Source organism: Rhinopithecus bieti, unplaced genomic scaffold, assembly GCF_001698545.2.
Source record: "Rhinopithecus bieti isolate Rb0 unplaced genomic scaffold, ASM169854v2 scaffold_17667, whole genome shotgun sequence".
NCBI lineage: Eukaryota > Metazoa > Chordata > Mammalia > Primates > Cercopithecidae > Rhinopithecus > Rhinopithecus bieti.
In genome coordinates this window covers 1,488,035-1,506,134 of record NW_016809668.1, presented here as the reverse complement: position 1 = coordinate 1,506,134, position 18,100 = coordinate 1,488,035, and the positions used below count along the sequence as shown (strand labels likewise).

At 43.1% G+C, this 18,100-nt stretch overlaps 1 protein-coding gene across 1 annotated transcript in view; it reads right to left on the bottom strand.

The window, feature by feature from the left end:
- DENND4C (DENN domain containing 4C) overlaps positions 1-17,640 on the bottom strand; it is a 158,242-nt gene extending 140,602 nt beyond the window's left edge. Inside the window, exon 1 of the mRNA XM_017890091.1 lies at positions 17,257-17,640. The gene's annotated coding sequence lies outside the window, so the exon portion shown is untranslated. The remainder of the gene's footprint in view (positions 1-17,256) is intronic.
- Positions 17,641-18,100: the final 460 nt, after the last annotated feature.

The window sequence follows — 18,100 nt, the reverse complement described above, 5'->3', positions numbered from 1 at the left end:
TTGCAAGCTCTGCCTCCCGGGTTTATGCCATTCTCCTGCCTCAGCCTCCCGAGTAGCTGGGACTACAGGCGCCCACCACCTCGCCCGGCTAGTTTTTTTCGTATTTTTTTAGTAGAGGCAGGGTTTCACCGTGTTAGCCAGGAAGGTCTTGATCTCCTGACCCCGTGATCCGCCCGTCTCGGCCTCCCAAAGTGCTGGGATTACAGGCTTGAGCCACCGCGCCCGGCACGAGCAATTCTTTCTGACAAATTTTGCTGTAAATGAGAAGGAAAGGTGTGTGTGAGAAATGAGCTGTTTTTGGTTTTTTTCTTTTGCCATTCCTATTGAAGTTAGAGAATTAAGAGTTATAGCATGTTCGTATGCTAAGAAAATGATTCAGCAGGAAAATAATACAGGGGATGTGCTGGTCTAGATAAAATAAAATAAAACAAACAAAACAATGATACAGAAGATAACCCAGAAGCAAAATCCTTAAAGAGACAAGAAGTCACAACATAGATGAGTTGGCTTTAAAAAAAAAAAAAAAAAAAAAGTGTGTCTGCAAGTAGGACTCACTTTCACTGCAGAGAATAAAAACACTATGTGCAATACTTAAATCAATCAATAAACAAATGCCCAGTGCAGTGGCTCACGCCTGCAATCCCAACACTTTGGGAAGCCAAGGTGGGATGACTGCTTGACATAGCAAGACCTCGTTTCTAAAATAAAAAAATAAAATAATGTTTTTAAAAAACAGCTAAGAGTCTACAAGGAAAAGAGATTATATAGTCTTCTTAGCAAACTAAGAAGAAGGACAAGCAGACACAGCAATGCTGTAGGCACGATGGATGTGTGTGGCCATAAATTTAAAGCAAGACGAGCTAGCATATTTGTTTTCTCCAGCCACACTCCGTTGTTTAGGTTCAAGGAATCACAGAGTTGACAAAGAACTGAGTGTAATCGAGGTTGAAGTTTTGCCTTGATTACAATGAAGGAAGAGAAGAACAAGAGTTTATCACTTAACACCACAGAATGGTACATACAGAACACTAATAGTAACTAAAATTTTTATTAAATGAATCAATATAATTGGGTAAGTTAAGAAGAGAATATACGAGGGGAATAATGGACAGCGAAAAAATGGTGTAGCTACTGGCCTGGAGGTCTTGATGGAATCCAAGAAATGTCCAGAGAGAAAAATGAAAAAGTAAAAAAAAAAATAGGAATCCAAAAAATGTCAAAATAGGGTACTAGAGTATGTGAGTTAGTAAAAGAGGAAGTTAGATGCTTACAATTTTTTTTTGAGACAGTCTCACTCTGTCATCCAGGCTGGAGTGCAATGGCGTGATCTCCACTCACCGCAACCTCCACCTCCTGGATTCAAGCGATTCTCTGGCCTCAGTCTTCTGAGTAGCTGGGATTATAAGTGCATGCCATCACGCCCAGCTAATTTTTTGAATTTTTAGTACAGACGGGGTTTCACCATGTTGGCCAGGCTGGTCTCGAACCACTGACCTCGTGATCCACCTGCCTCGGCCTCCCAAAGTGCTGGGATTACAGACGTGAGTCACCACACCCGGCCCGATGCTTACAATTTTTTAAGTTACAGATCATAGTGATAAAGTCTAGGGTAATGGTTCTCCATCCTGACCATACATTAGAACCATTTAGAACACCTTTTAAAAAAATCGGACCAACAAAATATGAGTATCTGAAGGTAGCCCACTACTATCAATATTTTTTAAGCCACCCATTTATAATACATAGCCAGAATTGAGAACTACTAGTCTAGTGTGTGATCATGCATGTAGACAGCTAAGGTAAGTTGGAAAAGAAACCTGCAATCTGCAAACTGAAGAACTTCTAATAAAGTTTTCTTCTATTATTCTTGATATGAATAAAAACATGAGCTATGCTCAAAGTATTTCACATGTAGTAACTCATTTCATATTCATAACAACCCAACAAGGGAGGTCTAGCATTATCCCTTTGGGAGGAAAATTAGACACAGATAGGGAGAACGAAACTGTACTGAATTAAGAGTCCTAGGTTATACATAAAGTTAAAGATGTATATTATACACCCTAAGGCAACTACTTTTTTTTTTTTTGAGGCAGAGTCTCACTGCGTCTTCAGGCTGGAGAGCTGTGGCGCGACCTCGGCTCACTGCAACCTCCACTTCCCGGGTTCAAGTGATTTTCCTGCCTCAGCCTCCCAAGTAGCTGGGACTACATGCACATGTGACCACATCCGGCTAATTTTTTGTATTTTTAGTAGAGACAGGGTTTCACTGTGTTAGCTAGGATGGTCTTGATCTCCTGACCTCATGATCCACCCACCTCAGCCTCCCAAAGTGCTGGGATTACAGGTGTGAGCCACTGCACCTGGCCAAGGCAACTAATTTTAAAAATCAAGACATATAGCTAATCAGCCAACGTGAAGATAAAATGGAATACTAAAATATACTCAAGTAATCCAAAAAGGAACAAAGAAGAGATAGGACAAATTAAAAACAAATAGGCCAGGCATGGAGGCTCATGCCTCTAATCCCAGCACTTTGGGAGACCAAGGCGGGTGGATGACCTGACGTCAGGAGTTCAACACCAGCCTGGCTAACATGGCAAAACCCCATCTCTACTCAAAATACAAAATTTAGCCGGGTATGATGGTGTGCGCCTGTAATGCCAGCTACTCGGGAGGCTGATGCAGGAGAATCACTTAGATCCGGGAGGCAGAGATGGCAGTGAGCCGAGACCGCGCCACTGCACTCCAGCCTGGGCGGCAGAGTAAGACTCCATCTCAAAAAAAAAAAAAAAAAAGGAAAAAAAAGACCAGTCCGGACAACACAGTAAGACCCTAACTATACAAAAAAAAATTTTTTTAATTACCCAGATGTGGTGGTGTAAATCCACAGTCCCAGCTACTCAGGAGGCTAAGGCAGGATGATCATTGAGCCTGGAAGGTCAAGGCTGCAGTGAGCCACGACTGTGCCACTGTACTCCAGTTTGGGTGACAGACCCAGATCTTGTCTCAAAAACAAACAAAAAAATCTGTATATAAATGTTCATAGCAGCACTATTCAGAATAGCCAAAAGGTAGAAACAATGTAAATGTCCATCAAATCAAGACAAACAAAATGTGGTGTTTCTATAGAATGTAGTATTATTCAGCCATAAAAAGGAATGAAGTACTACTGAACCTAGAAAGCATTGTGTTAAGTGAAAGAAGCTGAACCCAAAAGCTCATACATTGCATAAGTGCACTTATAGGAATATCCAGAATAGGCAAATCCATAGAGAAAACAGATTACTGGGTGGCAGGCACTAGGAGACTGGGAATGGGGAGAGACTGCTTAAAGGGTACAGGGTTTCCTTTTAAGATGATGAAAACGTTTGGGAACATTTAGTCTGTGGTAATACTTGCATGACATTGTGAATGTACTGAACACCACTGAATTACATATTTTAAGTGGTTAAAATGGCAAATTTCATATTATGTGAATTTTGCCAGAAATTTTTAAAAAAGGAATGAAGGAGTGATACATACTACAACATGAGTGAACCTGAAAAACACTATCCCAAATGAAAGAAGCCAGTTACAAAAGATCACATATTGTATGACTTCATTTCTATGAAATGTCCAAAATAGGCAAATCTACAAAGACAGAAAATAAATTAGTGGTTGCTTAGGGCTAGCGGTCCAGGAGAGAAGGATTGGAGAGTGATTGCTAATGTGTACAAGGGTTCTTTCTGGGGTGATTAAAATGCTTCAAAATTAGATTATGCGAAAGACTGCAAAACTGTAAATATACTGGAAAACATCGAGATACCCCCTTTAAATAGGTGAATTTTATGATGTGTAAATTATATCACAATAAAGCTAATTTTAAAAAGGAAAAACTTAGGCCAGGCAAGGTGGCTCACGCCTGTAATCCCAACACTTTGGGAGGCTGAGGCAAGTGGATCATGACGTCAGGAGATCGAGACCAGCCTGGCCAATATGGTGAAACCCCGTCTCTACTAAAAATACAAAAATTAGCCAGGCGTGGTGGCATGCGCCTGTAGTCTCAGCTACTCAGAAGGCTGAGGCAGGAGAATCGCTTGAACCCAGGAGGCAGAGGTTGCAATGAGCCGAGATCTCGCCATTGCACTCCAGCCTGGTTGACAAATCGAGACTCCATCTCAAAAAAAAAAAAAAAAAAAAAAAAAAGAAAGAAAGAAAGAAATAACAATGAGATACCAATACATACCCATTAGAATAGCTACAATCAAATAAACTGACAATACCAAATAGGAATGAAAATGCGAACAACAGGAACTCTTAATATTCACTGCTGATGGAAATACAAAATAAAACAGCCCTTTTGGAAGGCAGTTTGGCAGTTTCTTACAAAGCTAAATACAGGTCTACCATATGATCCAGAAATCACATTCCTGAAGTATTTGATTATCCAAATTGATTTAAAAACTTATAGTCACACAAAACCTACACACAATGATTATAAGCAGCTTTATTCGTAATCACCAAAACCTGGAACCAAGGATGTCCTCTGATAGGTGAACAGATAAACAAACTGTAATATATCCATATAATGGATTATTTAGCAATAAAAATAAATGAGCTAGCCAACCACAAAATGATGTAAAGGACCCTTATATGTATATTGCTAAGTGAAAAAAGCTAGTCCGGAAAGGCTACATACTAGATGATTTCAATTATAAGACATTCCAGGCCGGGCGCGGTGGCTCAAGCCTGTAATCCCAGCACTTTGGGAGGCCGAGACGGGCGGATCACGAGGTCAGGAGATCGAGACCATCCTGGCTAACACGGTGAAACCCCGTCTCTACTAAAAAATACAAAAAACTAGCCGGGCGAGGTGGCGGGCGCCTGTAGTCCCAGCTACTCGGGAGGCTGAGGCAGGAGAATGGCGTAAACCCGGGAGGCGGAGCTTGCAGTGAGCTGAGATCCGGCCACTGCACTCCAGCCTGGGCGACAGAGCGAGACTCCGTCTCAAAAAAAAAAAAAAGACATTCCAGAAAAGGTAAAAGTATAGAAATAGTAAAAAACAGTGGTTGCCAAGGGCTTGGGGAAAGGCAGAGAGGGCTGAAGAGCTGAAGTAGAATAATCTCATGGAGGTGAAACTATTTGGCACAATACTTTAATGGTGGATACCTGTTGCCCTGGCTGGTCTCAAACTCCTGGGCTCAAGTGATTCACCACCCATATCAGATTCCAAAAGCAGTGGGATTAGAAGCGTGAGCCACCACACCCAACCTATGTCATACTTTTACTCCTTCTACTTACTTTTTTTTTTTTTTTTTTTTTAAGATGGGGACTTACTGTGTTGCCCAGGCTGGTCCCAATCTCCTGAGCTCAAGCCATCCTCCCACCTCAGCCTCCTAACGTGCTGGGATTACAAGCAAGAGTCACCATTCTACTCATGTTTTTTAAAAGCTACCTAAAAACAGCCTCAGGCAGGTTCCTTCAGGAAGTAGTCCAGACAGGTTCACGTGAGTATTGCCCCTGAAGACCTTCCAGTAGGACAAGATATGAAGGTGGAAGACACTGATATTGACAATCCTGACCTTGTGTGGGCCCTAGGCTAATGTGTGTGCTTATGTCTTCATTTCCAACAAAAAAGTTTAAAAAGTAAAAAAAAAAAAGAAAAACGAAAAAAAGGCCAGATGCAGTAGCATGCACCTCAGGAGGTTGAGGCCAGAGAATCACTTGAACCCAGGAGTTGGAGGTCAGCCTAAGCAACATAGCGAGACTCCATCTCTAAAAAAAATTTCATTTTTTAAACAAAGGCTTAAAAAATTAAAAATTTTTAAATAGAAAAAAGCTTACAGAATAAGGATTTAAAGAAAATACTTTTGTACAGCTGTATAATGTGTTTGTATTTAAGTTTTGTTACAAGAGTCAAAAAACAAACATTTTAAAGTTTATAAAGTCAAAAGTTACAATAAGCTAAAGTTAATTTACTATTGATCAAAGAAAAAAAATTTGATGAATTTAGTGTAGCCTAACTGTACATTGTTCATAAAGTGTACAGTAGGGTACAGTAATATCCTAGGCCTTCACATTCATTCACCACCCCTCAATTCACTGATTCGCTCAGAGCAACTTCCACTCCTGCAAGGTCCTCTCATGCTAAGTGCCCTATTATAGGTGCACCATGTTTATCTTTCATATCTGTTCTGTTCTGTGTTCCGTTCTGTTCTGTGTTCCGTTCTGTTCTGTGTTCTGTTCTGTTTTTAGACAAAGTCTCACTCTGTCGCCTAGGCGGGAGTGCAGTGGCGTGATCTCGGCTCACTGCAACCTCTGCCTCCTGGGTTCAATTCTCCTACTTCAGCCTCTCAAATAGTTGGGATTACAGTCATCTGCCACCATACCAGGCTAATTTTTACATTTTTAGTAGAGACACAGTTTCACCATGTTGGCCTCAAACTCCTGACCTCAAGTGATCTGCCTGCCTCAGCCTCCCAAAGTGTTGGGATTACAGGTGTGAGCAAACATGCCCGGCCTTTTTTTTTTTTTTTTTTTTTTGACAAAATCTCACCTGTTGCCCAAGCTGGAGTGCAGTCGCACGATCTCAGCCCACTGCAAGCTCCGTGTCCAAGGTTCAAGCGATTCTCCTGCCTCAACCTCCTGAGTAGCTGGGACTACAGGCACCCACCACTATGCTGGGCTAATTTTTGTATTTTTAGTAGAGATGGGGTTTCACTATGTTGGCCAGGCTGGTCTCAAACTCCTGACCTCCTGATCCACCCACCTCAGCCTCCCAAAGTGCTGGGATTACAGGCGTGAGCCACGGTGCCTGGTGCCCGGCCCTTTTACACTATATTTTTATTGTACCTTTTCTATGTTTAGATACACAAATATTCACCATTATGTTATAACTGCCTAGAGTATTCAGTACAGTAATACGTTGTACAGGTTTGTAGCCTAAGAGCAATAGGCTATAGGCTATAGCCTACATGTGTAGCACGCTACACCATCTAGGATCATGTAAGTATACCATATGATGCTCGCACAATAAAGAAATTGTCCAATGATGCATTCCTCAGAATGTATCCCCCTAGTTAAATTACTTATGAGTGTGTACATCTAACAAGACAGCATCAAAGTGCATGCAGCAAAAATTGACATAACTGAAAGGAGAAATAAACAGATCCACAATCACAGGGAGTTCAACACTCCTCATTGATGCAATAATTCACAGAACAAGTAAACAGAAAATTAAGAATATGTAGGATATGAAGAACATTATTAACCAACTTGACATAATTGTTATTTTTAGAACACTGCACCTAACAACAGCAAGATAAACCATCTTGGCAAGCATACATAGAACATTCACCAAGATAAACCATATGCTGGACCATAAAACAAGTCTGGAAATACTTTAAATAATATAAATTTGCTGGGCACGGTGGTTCACAACTGTAATCCCAGCACTTTGGGAGGCCAAGGCGTGCGTAACACCTGAGGTCAAGAGTTCAAGACTACCCTGGCCAAGACAGTGAAACAAAAATTAGCCGGGCATGGTGGTGTGCGCTTGTAATCCCAGCTACTTGGGAGGCTGAGACAGGAGAATTGCTTGAACCTGAGAGGTGGAGGTTGCAGTGAGTAATTTTTGTATTTTTAATAGAGATGGGGAGTGTCACTGCACTCTAGCCTGAGTGACAGAGCAAGACTCCATCTCAAAATAAATAATAATAATATAAAGTATGCAGCATGTTCTCTGACTACAATGGAATTAAACTCAAAATCATTAATATAAAGATACCATATAAAATTCTCAAGTATTTAGAAAATAACAGTCTCCTAAATAACCCCTGATCAAAAAAGAAACTGCAAAAGAAATTAGACAATATTTTGAACTGAATGAAAATAAGAAATCAATTTATGATATGTGGCTAAACAGTATTTAGAAGGAAATTCATAGCTGTAAACACTTGTATTAGAAAAGAAGAAAGTTCTAAAATCAATAACATAAATGTCCACCTCAAGATGCTCGGGGAAAAAAGCAGACTAAACCAAGGGGAAGTAGAAGGAAAAAAATAATAAAATGCAGAAATCGATAAAATTTAAAATAAACAAGAAATAACAATAAATATCAGTATGTCTAGATTAAGGAAAAAGCAAGAGGCTGGAATTACCAATATGAGCAACGATAGAAGGCATATCGCTACAGATCCTCTAGACATTAAAAAAGGAACAAATGACTATAATAGGCTAGGCAATGTGGCTCACGCCTGCAATCCCAGCACTTTGGGAAGCCAAGGTGGGCGGATCACCTGAGGTCAAGAGTTCGAGACCAGCCTGACAAACATAGTGAAACCCCATCTCTACTAAAAATATAAAATTAGATGGGCGTGGTGGCGCATGCCTCTAATCCCAGCTACTTAGGAGGCTGAGGCAGGAGAATCACTTGAACCCAGGATGTAGAGGTTGCAGTGAGCCAAGATCATGTCATTGCTCTCCAGCCTGGGCAACGACAGGGAAATTCTGTCTCAAAAAAAAAGAGAAAGAGAAAACCTAACTAGTTCCTATATAGCAACCACTAGAAATAGGAAGAGGTTGGGCGCGGTGGCTCAAGCCTGTAATCTCAACACTCTGGGAGGCCAAGGCGGGCAGATCACCTAAGATCGGGAGTTCAAGACCAGCCTGACCAAAATGGTGAAACACTGTCTCTACTAAAAATACAAAATTAGTCGGGCATGGTGGTGCACGCCTGTAATCCCAGCTACTTGGGAGGCTGAGGCAGGAGAATCACTTGAATCCAGGAGGCACAGGTTGCAGCGAGCTGAGATCATGCCATTGCACTCCAGCCTGGGCAACAAGAGTGAAACTCTATCTCAAAAAAAAAAAAAAAAAAGAAAGAAATAGAGGAAGAGTCAAGGAGGGGTCTTCCCTAGAGCCTACACTGGGAGCACAGCTCTCTCGACACCGGGACCTCATATTTCTACTTTCCAGAACTGTCAGAAAATAAATTTATGCTGTTAGAAACCACCCACTTTGCAGTAATTTACTATAGCAGCCTTAAGAAATTACTACACATATTGAGTAATATTTTGGATGTAGTGAAATTAAAAATACATTAAATTTAATTTCACTTATTGCTACTTTTTTAGTGTGGGGGTACTATAAAATTTAAATTACATACTTGGTTTGTATTATATTTCTAGTGGACAGCATTAATCTAGCCAGAGGCAACAGGTAGGAAAAACATGGCATACAGATTGGAAATAAGTAAGTACAACCGGCTTTCTCTGCAGAAATGATTGTGTATAAAGAAAATCCTGGTCGGGCGCGGTGGCTCAAGCCTATAATCCCAGTACTTTGGGAGGCCGAGACGGGCGGATCACGAGGTCAGGAGATCGAGATCATCCTGGCTAACACGGTGAAACCCCATCTCTACTAAAAAATACAAAAAAACTAGCCGGGCGAGGTGGTGGGCGCCTGTAATCCCAGCTAATCGGTAGGCTAAGGCAGGAGAATGGTGTGAATCTGGGAGGCGGAGCTTGCAGTGAGCTGAGACTGCGCCACTGCACTCCAGCCCGGACGACAGAGCGAGACTCTGCCTCAAAAAAAGAAAAAGAAAATTCTGCTAGGTGTGGTTGCTCATGCCTGTAATTCCAACACTTTGGAAGGTCGAGGCAGGCGGATCACAATGTGAGGAGATCGAGATCACCCTGGCTAACAAGGTGAAACCCTGTCTCTACTAAAAACACACACAAAAAAAAATTAGCCGGGTGTGGTGGCACAAGGCTGTGGTTCCAGCTACTCGGGAGGCTGACGCAGGAGAACTGCTTGAACCTGGGAGGCAGAGGTTGCAGTGTGCCACGATCGAACCACTGAACTCCAGCCTGGGCAACAGAGTGAGACTCTGCCTCAAAAACAAAACAACAATAACAAAATCCTAAGAAATCTAAAAGTTGTTGGCTCACTCCTGTAATCCCAGCACTCTGGGAGGCCAAGGTGGGCGATTACCTGAGGTCAGGAGTTCAAGACCAGCCTGGCCATGGCAAAACCCCATCTCTACTAAAAATACAAAAAATTAGCTGGGCGTGGTGGTACACACCTGTAATCCCAGCTACTCAGGAAGCTGAGGCAGGAGAGGAGACTCCCCTGAACCCGGGAGGCAGAGGTTGCAGTGAGCCAAGATCGTGCCATTGCACTCCAGTCTGGGCAACAAAAGCAAAACTCCACCTCAAAAAAAAAGCTGTCACAACTAAAAAGTGAATTTAATAATGTAACAATAAAAAGTAAATATACAAAAGATTCAGTTGTATTCCTACATACTATCAACAAACTGGGAAAAGAAACCTAAAAATACATTACTAGCAACAGACAACATAAAAAATTAAAATAAAGTGCTTAGGGATAACTTGAACAAAATATCTACAAGACTTGTAAAATGGAAATTACAAAAACAGTGCTGGGGCTGGACGTGGTGGCTCCAGCCTATAATCACAGCACACTGGAAAGCCAAAGTGGGTGGATCACCTGAGGTCAGGAGTTCAAGACCAGCCTGGCCAACTTCTGGCCCCATCTCTACTAAAAATACAAAAATTAGCCAGGTGTGGTAGCTGGTTCCTGTAATCCCAGCTACTTGGGAGGCTGAGGCAGGAGAATCGGTTGAACCCTGGGGGGCAGAGGTTCCAGTGAGCCAAGATCGCACCATTGCACTCCAGCCTAGGTGACAAAGGCAAAACTCCATCTCAAATTTAAAAAAAGAAAATTTAAAAAGAAAAAATAGAAATAAAGAAAAAACAGTATTGGTATAAGGACAGACATACAGACCAACTAGACAGAAGAAACCAGAAACAGACCCAAACTTACAAAAAACAAAAAAGTCGGAAGCCGAGGCAGATGGATCACCTAAAGTCAGGAGTTCGAGACCAGCCTGGCCAACATGGTGATACCTCATCTCTACTAAAAATACAAAAATTAGCTGGGCATGGTGGTGGGCGCCTGTAATCCCAGCTACTCAGGAGGCTGAGGCAGGAGAATCGCTTGAGCCTGGGAGATTGAGGTTGCAGTGAGTCAAGATAGCACCACTGGACTCCAGCCTGGGAGACAAAAGCAAAACTCCGCTTCAAACAAAAAAAGTCAAATTGCCTATAATTGCCCAATTAATATGAGGAACAAATGTGAAAAAGGAAGAAAAAGAAAGAAATTCTACAGATTAAAACAGCAAGATGCTGGAATAGATAACTCATCTCCCTAATTAGATAGTGTAACTGGTGACCAGAAATGATCTTTTAGAAAAAGTAGCATGCAGGCCGGGCGCGGTGGCTCAAGCCTGTAATCCCAGCACTTTGGGAGGCCGAGGCGGGTGGATCACGAGGTCAGGAGATCGAGACCATCCTGGCTAACACGGTGAAACCCCGTCTCTACTAAAAAAATACAAAAAACTAGCCGGGCGAGGTGGCGGGTGCCTGTAGTCCCAGCTACTCGGGAGGCTGAGGCAGGAGAATGGCGTAAACCCGGGAGGCGGAGTTTGCAGTGAGCTGAGATCTGGCCACTGCACTCCAGCTTGGGTGACAGCGCGAGACTCCTTCTCAAAAAAAAAAAAAAAAAAAAGAAATAAAAAGTAGCATGCAAATGGAATAGTATACATGCAAAGGCTCTGAGGGAAAAAACTTGAAAGTAGACTTGTGTGGCAGGTACACATTGGGAAGAATATAAAGCTAAAGTGACATGGCCTGTGGGCCATAGGAAATGTTTGTATTATGTAACAGTTCTCAAGTCTATCCATTTTTTTCTATCCCTACCACCACTGTTCTCAATTCATGCCTAGGTGCCTTCAAGATGTTCTGGATCATGAACCTGCAGCCTCACTCAAACTGCTCTCCTAACCTCTCCTTGAAAACGGAGCCAAAATATTTAACAGCTTAAATCTTCCAATGGTTCCCTGTTCTCTACAATACAGAGTCTTAATGTCTCACTTGATTGTAAGACCCTTCATGACATAGCCTCTATTTACTCTCCAGCTTAGTACTCACTCCCTGTAAATTACTTGCATTTCAATAAACTTCATCACATTTTTTTCATTTCTTTATGCCTTTTTACAGCAATTTGTAAGTTTTTAATCAGATGTCTTACTCTACACAAACCTTCTCTAATCCATACTACGCAAGTGTTTCCCTCTGCTCCTGCAGCATATTTTGCTCTATTCTGTATTTGCTGTGCTGTAGTTAGGGTGCTTATTTACAGGACTGTTTAACCTATTAGCCCTTACTAGTCACCGTTTTGTATCATTCGTCTTATTGTTTCTAGCAGATAGAAAAGTATCTCTTTAACAGATTCTCCTTTCCATAATTTAAGAAAAGATTTATAACATTCATGCTTTCAGGATCCAAGAATCCCTATATTAAGAGATAACTGAACTGTACATATACACAATAAAAAACTAGATTATCAAATAAGAATATCTCCTGGCTAATAAAATGAAAAAAAAAAAGAAATAAAACATATCAAAGAAAAAACTTGATTCAAGGACAGCCTTTAAATATTACAAAACAAATTAATATATTACAAAGATATATAAGATGACTCTTCTGTAAACCAACAGACAATAAATCTGGATTTGTAGATAATTAGGTTTGACTGAAACAAAGAACACTTAAAAACATTTAAGCCCTACAATATTACTGAAGTATAAGAATTACACTACTTCTTATATCATAAAAGTTAATGTACACAAACTAGTAGCAAGTCATTAACAGAATTATGAATTTATATTTTGATTTTTCACTCAATGAATTCAAGTCATACATGCACATCTACAGTCTTTCACCTTGTTTCAATTCAGTTCTCAAGTAAATACTATATTGTAGCAGCCCTAATGATCCACTGCAAAGAAAGTAATTCAAAAAAAGTTGACTTTCGGCCAGGTGTGGTGGTTCACGTCTATAATCCCAGTACTTTGGGAGGCCGAGGCGGATGGATCACCTGAGGTCAGGAGTTCAAGACCAGCCTGGCCAACATTGCAAAATCCCATCTCTACTAAAAATACAAAAACTAGCTGGGTGTGGTGGTAGGCATCTGTAATCCCAGCTACTCAGGACCTCCAGGCAAGGAGAATCTCTTGAACCCGGGAGGCGGAAGTTGCAGTGAGCCGAGATCATGCCATTGCGCTCCAGCCTGGGTGACAAGAGCAAGACTCCACCTCAAAAAAAAAAAAAGAAAAGAAAAGAAAGTTGACTTTCCCAAAATTTCAAAACGTAATTTGGCATAGACCTATGGACCATCATATTAGCAAAATAATTTCATTATAGCATTATTTTAAGAGTAAAAATGTATGGGCCAGGCACAGTGGCTCACGTTTGTAATCCTAGCACTTTGTGAGGCTGAGGCCGGTGGAGCGCTTGAGCTTAGGAGTTCAAGAACACACTGGGCAATATGGCAAAACCCTATCTCTACAAAAAAATACAAAAAGCCAAGTGTGGTGATGCACGCACATGCGCGCGCACCTATAGCCCCAGCTATCAGAGGGGCAAGGGCAGGAGGATCACTTGAACCCAGGAGGTAGAGGCTGCTGTGAGCTGAGATGCACTGCACTCTAGCCTGGGTGACAAAGTGAGACCCTATCAAAAAAAAAAAAAAAAAAGGCCGGGTGTGGTAGTTCATGCCTGTAATCCCAGCACTTTGGGAGGCTGAGGCGGGTGGATCACGAGATCAGGAGATCGAGACTACCCTGGCTAACACGGTGAAACCCCGTCTCTACTAAAAATAAAAAAAAATTAGCCAGGCGTGGTGGCACGTGCCTGTAGTTCCAGCTACTCAGGAGAGCAAGACAGTAGAATCGCTTGAACCTGGGAGGTGGAGGTTGCAGTGAGCCAAGATCGCGCCCAAGTCCAGCTTGGGCGACAGAGCGAGACTCCGTCTCAAAAAAATAATAATAGTAATAATAATCCGAGTAAAAAAGTGGAATTACTAAAATGTTAAGATATGGAAATGGTTAAATAAACTGAGGCAGTAAATAAAACTTTGGACTATTAAAAGCCATAAAATAACAGTAATACACAGCAACAGGGAAAGCATGTTAAATTTAAAGACAATTATATTAACATTAATCACAGAATTATACACAAGCACAGATAGGATTAGAATATTATATTACTACATTATAGAAGTATAACAGGATTAGAGTACGGAAAAATATAAGTGTTAGGTGACAGTAATTTAAATTTTTTCTTTTGAATTTCTTTTAATCATGTTACATTTTTTCCAATAAAAAGTTTTCAAAGGCTGGGCATGGTGGCTCACGCCTGTAATCCCAACACTTTCGGAGGCCTAGGTGGGTGGATCACCTGACATCAGGCATTGGAGACCAGCCTGGCCAACATAGCGAAATCCCTTCTCTACTAAAATTTCAAAAATTAGCCAGGCATGGTGGTGGGCGTCTGTAATCCCAGCTATTCGGGAGGCTGAGGTAGGAGAATCGCTTTAATCTGGGAGGCAGAGGCAGGAGAATCGCTTGAATCTGGGAGGCAGAGGTTGCAATGAGCCGAGATCGCGCCACTGCACCCCAGCTTGGGTGAGGAAGCGAGACATCTCCAAAAAAAAAAAACAGTTTCAAATACCATATTAAGCTCTATTACATCCACACACTTACAAGTAGAAAACGTTTTAAAGCTTTAAACTTCTTCCTGCAAAATATTAAGTTTTAGATTTCAAATAATAAAACTGCCTAATTTTGGAATATCCTACAATCTGATGCTAAAGACCTATTGTTTTACACCAGCTGTAGTATGCAAAATCCTTTCCCCAGATTTTAGCTGTTAAAAAGGAATTTCCCATTCCAACAAGGCATCCCTTTACTACGTCTATCTGTCAAACTGACAACCTGTGGCACCAGTATAAAGAAAATGAACATTTTAAATCAGTTATTATGAAAACTTATTTGCCCTTGCTATTCAGCAAACATATTATATTGGAAATTCAAATTAGACAGAAATTCCGTTTTGCAAATCAAAAGAACAAATGAAACAACCTGCCACCGACTCAGCAACTTTCTTTTTTATTTTACAACCTGTACTTAAGGTGCAAGCATATGACTGAAACCTAGTTTTCAACTTTTTTCTTTTAGCCAGGAAGCCTCCAGAACCAGAATAGGCTCTGAGAGATTCCCCTAGCTTTCAAACTGAGCAGCAAAGCCAACGCAAAATCAGTATTTGTTTTGGCAGGAAACTCCAATGAAAATATGAGATGTTTTGGTCTTAACTGGCAGATACACAAAGAGCAAAGAAAGGTGCCTTATTGAGTTATTATTTATAATGTAAAATCCTTTGTTTGTAGCTACAAATTTGCTTTTATTGCAGATACTTAGTATGTTTCTTTACAGAAAGCACCTCAACCAAATAATCTCCCAAATTTGGCACCAGGAATTGTTACAGCCTGCACACCACTACAGTTCCTTGTAATTTAAAACATCTGCGTTTTAAGAATAGTCTCCACACTCCAACTATGCTGCCAATTTCCTCAGCTAAAAGCTTAAGTTTATACTACAAAATACTGTATTTACTCTCGACAATAGAATGCACTCATTTACAAAGCATACAGGAGTAAATTACTCCAATATGCAACTTCAAAATTTCTCCAATATACAAGGACAACATTTCTAACGTCATAGCTTTTCTATTATCCAAATCAGTAAGTCTAAATAGTAGTACTGTACACTGAACGAGGTACTATTGGCCAAAGTCAAGTCGCATATCATCAGTTCACTAAAACAGGTTATACAAAAGATCAGACCCCTAATCTCAATAAACTATTTTGCAAAATGGTCAACGGAGATACTAAAGCGGAGGAAAGTGTGGACTGAGCGGCAGAAAACCCTTTGCCATTACTGGAAAAAAAAAAAAGTCAAAGCAAGCCTATAAGACAGGCAGATCATGTTCATGAATACAAATCTAAGTTCATTGCCGACTTTCCAGTCTCGCAGCAAGAAGGCAGATACCAACTCTTTAACAGTAATACAAAGGACAGGACAGATAATATTGTTTCTTTTTTTCGTGTTATGGTGATCAAGAATAAAGGATACCTTTAATGTTCAGAGATGAAAATTTCCTTTTGCAACTAATATTGCTCTTATCGCGTGTACACTGAAAAATCATACATGCTCTGCATTTCTGATAAAGTAATACACACGATCACAACAAATCAAGTATTTATCCAGACCTTAGCGCCTTAGCACTAACGTTCTCCCCTCTCATTATACCCAGACCGGAAGGGAAAACCTATTCCTACGTAAATTAGGGCCTGGGAAGAATGCCTCAACACGGGTTTGCACACAATTAAGCAGGCTCAGTGGGTGAATTTCTCAGGCTACAACGCTTGACAGTATCTCCGAGGCACAAAGAGACAGCTGAGGGTTCACTACTGGAAACGACACTTTCCCTCACATTTGCACAATAACTGCGGTAACTACCCTAAATTTTCCAGTGTGACAAACATACATAAGGGGAGAAGGAGGGGTACTATTTAAAACTGGGTCATTCCTTTTAGTGCAGATAAAAGACGGTCTTCGAGAGGGAAAAGGTCTATTAAGCAGAAAAGGGGAGGAAAAACAAAAAAAAAAACATGACAGCATTCTTAAAACAGAAAAAGTTACAGCTCTTTACAGGAGTCAGCCCTAGGACTTCATTCCTTGGTTTTGTGTTTAGTCACTCCAGAGTTAAAAGGACCCTGCCTTCCTAAAAAGTCATCCCCGACAAAGAAGCCGTGAGGATCGGCGTAAGACAGAGGAGGAAATGTCCTCAATTTACCAGCGACACCTGCCCAGGTCCCCCTCCTCTCCGTTGTCCCCGGCATTTCTCAGTCCCCCGACCCCACTCAAGACGGCCCGCCACCCCGGGCTCTAGCTCTATGCGCTCTCGGCCTCGACCCCTCTGGGAACCCCGATCCTGCTCCCTCCGCACCCCTGCCCCCACCCAGGCGGCCGTCGCCCCGGCGGTCCCCCGGGCCCAGACTCCCCGCGCTAGTACGCAAACGATTCTCAGGGGCCCGGGCGGCGGCGCGGGGAGGCTCTCCAGGGGCAGCCTTTCTCCGACCACATCCCGCAGGCTCCGGGGACTCCCCGCCCCCGGAAACCGCGGAGAAACTAGGCCAGGAACGCCAGTCGCGGCCACTCTCCGCCTCCTCGGTGACCCCCCGCGGGCGGGCCACTTGGAATTCAGCCTTCCCGGCTCAGCCTTGGAGCGCAGGCCCCGCGAGGGCACAGCGCAGGCTTCCTCCGCCAAAGGCCCCGCGCCGCAGCCTCACCTGCTGTGTGGTCCTCTGTCAACGCCACCGTGACACGGTTTCTTCTTGGGGCATGAAAGCACCAACTTCGCGGCCTGGGCGCGCTCGGCAGGGCGGGAGACTAGCTCCAGCGGCAGCCGCCGCCTCAGTCCGGTCTGCGCCTGCGCCGCCTCGCGGGCAGGGTCTCGGAGGGGCGCCGCCTACAGCCAGGGGCAATGGCCGGAGCGCGGGCCCGCGCGGTTGCCTCGGCGCTGTGAGCCGTCTAACAGTGCGGGCGGCGGGTCGCCTAGGAACTGCCCGCGGCGCCTCCCTCCCAAGACTTGACCGCCATGTTTCTGTTCCCTTTTTCTCCCCCGCCTTCCGCCCCTTTCCACAGAACAGCACTTTCCTCTCCCCTCCCTCTCTCTTTCCTCCTGCGGGGCGGGTGGAAAAGGGCGGTGGGGGGGAGAAGGCGTGGAGAGGAGGGGCGGGGCGGCGCTCAGGCCCCGCCCCGGGGAGGGCCGAGGTTTGGTGGCCACCGCTCCTCTCCCCGACCCCTGCGCGACCCCGCTGGGCGCGGGGTCTGAGTCCTGTGGGCCTCCGAGGCCCTCCTCCGCGTTCGCGAGGCCTAGCCTGCGGAAACAGAGCTGGGGAGAAAGCGCTCTGGAGGTCGCTGTGCACCCCTTCCTGCGGGGCTCAGCCTCGGTGTGTGATGTGAGTTTATTGCCTTGGCCTCAGGCAGGTGGCGGCTGCTTCTCTCCGAGTTTTCAAAGACAGGGAAAGTGATGCCGAGTGGCTGAAGGTCACTGAGGACAGTGCCGGGAGGTACGGGAAGATTCCTTCCCAGAGTGGGAGCTGGAATTCCCACGCATGAGTAGGGGGCTCT